The following is a 7940-nucleotide window of genomic DNA, read 5'->3' on the forward strand; positions in this document are numbered from 1 at the left end:
ATCTACAAATGGGACCAATATCACCTGCTCTGCACAGCCATCATGGAGACATTAAAACAAAAATAAGTGTGACGCTGACATGGTCAGTTGGTTAAGTGTCTGCCTGCCACTCAGGTCACGATCCTGGAGTCCTGGGACCGAGCCCCATGTCGAGCTCCCTGCTCAGCGAGGAGCCTGCTTCTCCCCCTGCTTGTGCTCAGTCTCTGTCAAATATGAATAAAATCTTTTAAAAAAATAAATAAATAGGGGCGCCTGGGTGGCTCAGTGGGTTCAAGCCTCTGCCTTCGGCTCGGGTCATGATCCCGGGGTCCTGGGATCAAGCCCCGTATCGGGCTCTCTGCTCGGTCGGGAGCCTGCTTCCTCCTCTCTCTGTCTGCGTCTCTGCCTACTTGTGATCTCTGTCTGTCAAATAAATAAATAAAGTATTTATAAATAAATAAACAAACAAAAAATAAGGCACAGACTAAGTACTTGATAAATTATGACCACAAATTATCCCAATCCATGTCCCTTTCGCCATGGCAACCCTGGGGACTGAGAGCTGAGGTGGGGGATTTAGAGCTTTCAGAATCTTCCAGACCTGACGCCCCTGCCTTCCCACTCTGGGTTAGACCAGAGCCATCAGCCAGTGTAGGGACACAGTGCCCTGGTGGCCTCAGGCTGGACTCTAGAGCCTCACTCATAGGCCCTGCCCAGGTCCCAGTCACAGCCCTGAGGAGCTTCCTCCCATGCCTGATCTCACCACCTCCTGGCAGGGAAGGCAGAGATCCATTCATGGTCCCATTTCACAGACAAAGAAACAGGCTCAGAAAGGGGGTGGGGACTTGCTCAAGTCCCATGGCCAGGCAGCCAGAGTCAGGCTCCAATACCTGTGAGCCATGAACTGCCATCTGCCCCTCCAAGTGCCACACGGCCCAGGCCGTGAGACCCAACAGCCTGGGAGGCAGGCAGGGGTACGGAGGGAGTGGAGAGTCCACAGAGCAAAGCGAATGAGCGAGGCCCTGGTTCCTGGGCTGCCCCAGGCTCACCCAGCCTCGGGCTCTGGGGCCGGGCACAGCAATACTGACTTTGGAGTCAGGGAGACCTTGGTTCAAGTCCTGACATTGAACTCACTTGGGTCGGTCATAGGGTCACGGACGGCACCTCTGGGAACCTGGGTCTCTTCACAGGGTGAGTGAGGGCGGGGGAGGGGTGTAACCCCGGAAAAAACGGAGGGCATTGTGGGTATCCTGTCACAGCCTGCGTGTTAGTTTCCTGGGGCAGTTGTGGCAACATGGCGTGAGTTCTGCCATCTACAGTTCCGGAGACCAGAAGACTGCGCTCCCTCTGTCCCCTGCAGAGAGGCATTGTGCCTGGCCTCTGCCAGCCCCTGACTGCCCTGGAAGTCCCCACAGTATGGCAGCGTCGCCCGGGTCTCCACATAACACTCCCTGCGTCTCCTCAGCCCTTCCTCGGCACATGTCTGTCCTGTCCAAATTCCCCCTTTTATAAGAACCTATGTCACATTCGATTAGCCCACCCGAGTGACTTTGTTTAAACCTGATTACTTCTGTGAAGACCCTATTTCCAAATAAGGCCACATTCTGGGGGCTGGAACTTCCACGTAGCTTTTCAGGAGGACACAAGTCAATTCATAAGAGGATGCAAAGCTCTTCTGTGCTCATCGAATCCTGACGGGAGGGCAGCTCCCCACTCAGGGAAGGGACATGACTGGTACGAGGTCACACAGCAAAGGAGTCTCAGAGCCAGGGTTTGAACTTTGGTTCCCCTGAGTCTGGCGCTTCTCCACCACCCTCTTTATTTAAAGTGAGGAAATAGAGTCCAGATCTGTCCTTCGGGATCAGGAGCCTGATCCTGAATAGCCATTTGGCATCAATAACACTATGAACCAAACACCGACCAGGAGTCAGGCACCTGCTTTCTGTTCACTGTCTCAGGCTCCTGCCTTTGCAGCCGGACTACCTGGCCCAACCCAGGCTCTGTCCATTCCCAGCTGAGTGACGGGGTGAGTAACTTCACCTCCCCGGGCCTCAGTTTCCCCTTCTGTAATATGAGTACAGTAGCTATTTCAGAGGGTTAGTGTATGGGCCAAATGAGGTACTCCAGGTAGAGCTGTAGCACAGCACCTGGTGCACGGTGAATGCTCACCTCAGCTCCACAGCAATACCAGGAGGCGGTCCCCACTCTGCATGTGAGGAAACTGCAGTCATCTGACCAAGATTAGGAAGGAGGAAGTGGCAGAAATGGGATTTGAACCTGGGTCCCTCTGATTCCTAGCTCTGTGTCCTTTCCACAGTACTAAAGTCCTGGCTTTTCCAGAAGGTCCTCAGGTTCAGGAATCTGGCTGTTACTTAAGACTGTCAGGGCCCAAACATCAGACAGTCTTCCTAACTGGGTGGAGGGAGCCCTGATCCAACCTGGTTACGAGGGAGGAAGGGGGAGTTCTCCCTACTTCAGCTGTCAGAGGCCCCAGGAGGCAGACCCTCCACCCAAGTCCCCAGGAAGCGCACATCAACTCCACTAGGTCCCAGGGGCCATCAGTTTTGATTCACTATAAAAACTCAGAGCTGAGCTCTGTGGAAGGTCAAGCAAGCAGGGGCTCCAGTGACTAAGCCAAAATCCAGGACATTCCCCCATGCTGCCCCCTACAGACGACCAGGGACCCACACACATGTACAAAGGAATACACATGCCTGCTCCCTCCGCCTCCATCCCCCGGAACTCACGTTTCCAGGCTCACATTCAGGTACGTGTGCCTGAGATGCACACAGACCCACTGAGCCAACATGCGCTCGTTCTACACACCCAAGGCGATGACATGATGTGCCTGGAGATGCTTGTGGCTCCACAGCCTTGTGGCTGGCAGGGACCAAGAGATGCCAGCCCCGCACATCAGGTAAGGATGCAAACTCTGGACCCAACCCTACAGAAACCCACAAGGTCCCTGATGCACAGATCTGGGTCCCTGATCAAGTGCATGGTGTTGTCCTTGGTTGGAAAAGAGAGGGAGGAAAAGTTCCCTTTTCAAGCTTCTGCTGCTCCTTTCCTAGCCACTTGCCTGCTTCCTCTGGGGCCTGCGACCTTGGAACCCCAAAGTCTCTGCATCCACACTTGTGTGCCACCTCTCTGCAATCCTGTCTCTCTCTGCACAGAACCTTCTGATGAGTATCTCACTCGGAAGCCAGCCCAAGGCCCCTGCCACAGCCCAGAAGTCCCAAGCACCTGACCTGCTCTCAGACCTCATTTCCTAGTTCTCCTTTCCAGTCATACTAATTTGCTCCTGTTGTTCCTGCCACATTCCATTTCTGTCTGCCTCAGGGACTTTGCACTTGCTCCAGTACTCTTTCCTCCGATAGCCATGTGCTGGCCTCCCTACTTCCTGTGGGGTCTCTGCTCGAGAGTCCCTGCCCACCCTGGGTAAAGTAGAACTGCCCACCAGGTAGTTTACCATCTTCCCTTGCTTTTTCTCCTCCATGAGACTGAGCACCCTAGAGGACTGATTCATACTTACAGAGGGTGCAGTTCCCAGAATCACCCACAGCAGAACGTCAACTTCACACGGATGGGACTTGTGTCATTTTGTTTCCTGCCGTGTTCCAACTACCTGGAACGCCGCCTGGCCTGTGGTGGGTGATCAGTCAATGGGTGTTAAAGGAATGACTCTCTAGATCCCCAAAAGAAGCCAGGGGTAGGCTCATCTCCAGACAGCCCAGGGGTACGATCCTGGTTCTGTCACCCAGCAGGGCCCTGTCCTCAGCCTTGGCTCTCACAAGGCTGTCCTGAGGATTAAGATATTGTGTGAGGCAGGTGGAGGGTGAGGCAGGGAGGTTTGCTCTGGACACTGCCCTCCCCCGACCCAAGTGCAGAGGGGGAGGGGTGCCAGGTTTCTGGTGGCTGCTCAGCACTACTTCCCTTCCCTTCTAGTTGCCTTCTTGGACCTCAAGGCTAGGTGCCTCTAAACCACTTTCCCACTTCCCTTTTGGGCAGACTCCAAGCAGTCTGCCCATGAGACCAGATCCCGTGAGAGCTGGAGGCGAAAGGGCCCCAGGATCCCGAGCAGCAAATTCCCTCAACCCCAGCCTCCCCTGATTCCCTGAGCCTTTGCAGGAGCCTCCTTTTCTCCTCTAGCCCGGCCAGTGGTTTTGTGAGCAGAATCTCTTTATTAAGAGATTTATTTCCTACTTAAAACTGCTGGGGTAGAATGTTTTCCTGACTGAATCCTAAATGGACAAGAAAGGCTCTCAAGTTTTCCCAGAGGGCACATTTCGGTGGTGGGGACAAGCCAGTGTGTGCCCTTGAATGGCATCAGGGTAGAAGCTGGTAGGACATTTGCCCCGGGAAAAGGCCAGTGGGCCTCTCCCCTAAGTGGGGACTGGTCCCCAGCCCTGCCTCGCCCACCCCCAAAGTGGCCTGTGCAGCAACTAGGACAGAGGGACAGACCCAGCAGATGCTGTTTTCGGCATCTTATAAACAACAAGTCTTCGTTAACTCATTCTCTCCTCACAACACCCCAACCTGACCCGAAAGGAACCCCAGACCAAGACTATGAAATCATTGACACAGCTAAGAAGTGGCAAAGCTGAGATTCCCGCCCTGGCTGGTGCCCAAGGCGGTGCTCATCACCACTCTCGGTTCTCTCTTAACAGCCTTGTGCCGGCATCTCAGGGCTCGAGAAGGGGGCTGGAGACAGATGATGAGTTGACACTCGTTCCATGCCTTGGAATTCACCAGGCCTTTTCTCCAGCCCTTCTTATAATCCTTGCCACTGCCCCACAAAGCCTCGGACCTTGAGCATGTGGTCCTTTCCAGCAAGTGTGGGGAAGGGACTTCTCTTTTCTCCCTCTGGGGTGGAGGACTGGGCATGGGCCCCATGGAAAAATCTATGGCTGAAATCGCAGCTCTGCGTAACTGCCCACACAGGCTGGGAGAGTCCTGTCCCTCTATGGGCCTCAGCATCCCAAGTGTAAACAAAGTAGGTAGCCCAGAGGACCATTAGGGGCCCTTCTGGCACTAAATTCTAGAATCCTGCTCTAAAGACATTTTAAAAACCAAGATCTTTGGTCAGGGTGAAGGAGTTTTCCCAAACCAGGTGGGGCTGTGTGAGAGCTAGGAATGCCAGGCCCAGGGTAACTGAGAGAGCTTGCCATGGGACGGGTTTGCCTCTAGAACAGATACATACTCTGCAAAGTGGGCCATCATGCCACAGAGGCTGGTCTTGACCCCTCTCTCAGCAGGGTCTCACAGGAAGCCATACCAGCTGTCTCGCTTTTGGTGAGCTGACTGTGGTCCTTGACGGCCACTGGGTGCCAGGTGCCATGCTGGGCACTGGGGCCACAGGTGTCTCAAACCCACACCCTGGCTGTCCAGAGCTCGGGGTAACCAAGGCAGTCTCCAACCTTTGTACTCTCCTTCAAGGCCTAGCAGGAACACTTTCCTCTTCCAGAAGCCCTTGTTGGCTTCCTCAGCTGACTTCCAATGTCCCCATGGTGCAAGGCGAACCTACGTCATACCCAGCTCTCCAGGGCCCTGTGACCCACAACCCCTGGACTGCAAAGAGATCAGGACAGGCCTCAGAAGCCCCATCCCACGCGGGGGCTCAGCAGGTGCAGTCAGAATTGTTGCTTGGCAACCAAGACTTGTGACACAGCTCACATCTGTCCTGGCTGCAAGCATAGGCACCAACCCGATCCAGCACCTGTGTGCTGGGAGCTCTGCTCAGAAGCTCCTAATACGCAAGCAAGGTGTTGTCCAAATGTTCCAAGTGACCCAAGCCACACCGGGGCAGGGAACACACAGGCTTTGAATCCCAGACCTACCTCTTACCATCTGTGGGAGGCTGGGAGGTCACATAAGCTCTGTGAGCCTCAGTTTCACGGTCTCTAAAACGAGCTTATGATGTCTACTAGCCCAGTCACTGTGCAGCAGCTTCGACTGGTGAATGTGTGGAGGTGCTGCCAAGGTTCCAGAGAGGGGTTCCCCTTCCTGGCGCCTTCGAGGCTGCCATTCCCCACCAGCCACACTCTGAGTCTGCCTGCAGAGGAAATCTTCCCCCTCTGAGGGACCACAAAGCTCACTCTCGCTATCCCTTCCCTGCCGGCCCCAGGCTGGGCAATGCCTATTGGGGGCAATATGTGGTGGGGTGTGATGAGGCATGACTTGCCAAGTCCTAAGCCGCCGTGTCCGAGCAGCAGCCCCAGAGCGCCTGCCTCTACCTAATTAGAGGCAGGAGGGATGTTTGGGCCAGTCTGGGAGATGGACCCCGCTTTAAGTGCCTAGCCTGGCCCAGGCCCCGCTACTCTGCCCATGGAGACACCCACTGGCCCGCAGCTCCCATGTGCCCTGTGGGCGAGGCTGCCCATTTCTGGGCATGGGCAGCTCGGCTTTACCCTTCACTCCACAGGGTGGGTAGGGTCATAGAACTAAACAAGCACTGGAGTCAGACAGACTGGGGTCCAAATCCCAGGTCTGCTCCTTACTGGCTGGGACACTTTGGTCAATTCACATGTCTGTCCTCCCTGACCCTCCACTGTCCCATCTTGAAAATGGGACTAGGACCACCCACCTCATAGTGCAGTTGTCAGAATTAGTACCACCGGTGTTAGGCGTGAGGGACCTAACAGGGCTTGGCATATATGAAGCGCTGGAGAAAGGTTCACACCCTAACAGACAAGCAGGCCGCCTGCCGTGATCTGTACACACAGGGAGGAAGGAGGAGGAAAGCCAGAACTGAGAGCACGGAATCGACCCTGATTCCCTAACTGGGCTTACTGAGAAGTCGTTGGAGAGATTTAACTGGGATGCTGTCTCCTCCTGGGAGACAAGACCTCGACATCCACCCAGTGAAGCTGAAGGTCACATCAAATCTGAAAGGCGACTTTGTTCTTCCTGGCTTCATCTGTTATGCATGAAAGAGTAGACGGCGGGTGCTTGGGAGTCATAATTTGAGACATCCGGAGACTAAAGACATTGGCCAAATTTATACCGAAAGATGAACTTGTTGGGTGTCTTTCCAGATTATGGGAGGTGAAGAAATGAGAGCATTTCTTAGTCATCTATGATCCACTCAGAATCCAGTGAGTCTGCCTGACATCAGAGGGCTCAGCCTCTGGGTTCTGGACATTTTAAAAATCGCTGTTTAAAAGGGACAAAGAGATACATGTTGGAGACCCCCACTGGAGCCTGTGGAGGGAGCCTTTCTGTGGCCGGCACCATGGGGCTCACAGGACACCATGGGCAGCAGGACTCCAGGAGTGGCTCCAGGGAGGTCAGGACGTGGTGGAGTCAACGGTCCACAGATCCGAGTCTGGCCTGTGGCTCTGCAAAGTGCTAGGTGCAAGACAGCCTTCCTCCCTAGCCTTGGTGCCGCAGCAGTAAAAGGAGCTAAAAGCAATGGGCTCAGATGAGTTCAAGGTTAGCACAGCCCCAGGTACATGGTAAGAGCTCCGTTAACAGCAGCTGTCTTTATTGTCAAATTTTACTTTGATTTCCTTAGGGTCTGAATGCCTTTTGCTCGGAGATAAACTTTGAGCTATCTCAGTAGCCACCTGTGACAAAATGGCTACTACCTCTGAGTCTCACAAAAACCAGGGAGGTGGGAGGGTTTAAACTTGCAGTAGCCTTTTCCTAAATGGGGAAACCTAGGCTTAAGGAAAAGAAGTGACCGGGGGCACCTGGGTGGCTCAGTAGGTTAAGCCTCTGCCTTCAGCTCAGATCATGATCTCAGGGTCTTGGGATTGAGCCCCGCGTCTGGCTCTTGCTCAGCAGGGAGCCTGCTTACCCCTCTCTGTCTGCCTGCTTGTGATTTCTCTACGTCAAACAAATAAAATCTTTAAAAAAAAAAAAAAGGAAGAAGTGATCGATCCAGTGTTAGAGCCTGAGTGAGGCCTTGGGTCTCCCACATCACTAAAACTCTTTCCGCCATCGCCCACCCCCGTCTCCAG

The sequence above is a fragment of the Mustela erminea genome, chromosome 10 (assembly GCF_009829155.1).
Source record: "Mustela erminea isolate mMusErm1 chromosome 10, mMusErm1.Pri, whole genome shotgun sequence".
Taxonomy (NCBI): Eukaryota; Metazoa; Chordata; class Mammalia; order Carnivora; family Mustelidae; genus Mustela; species Mustela erminea.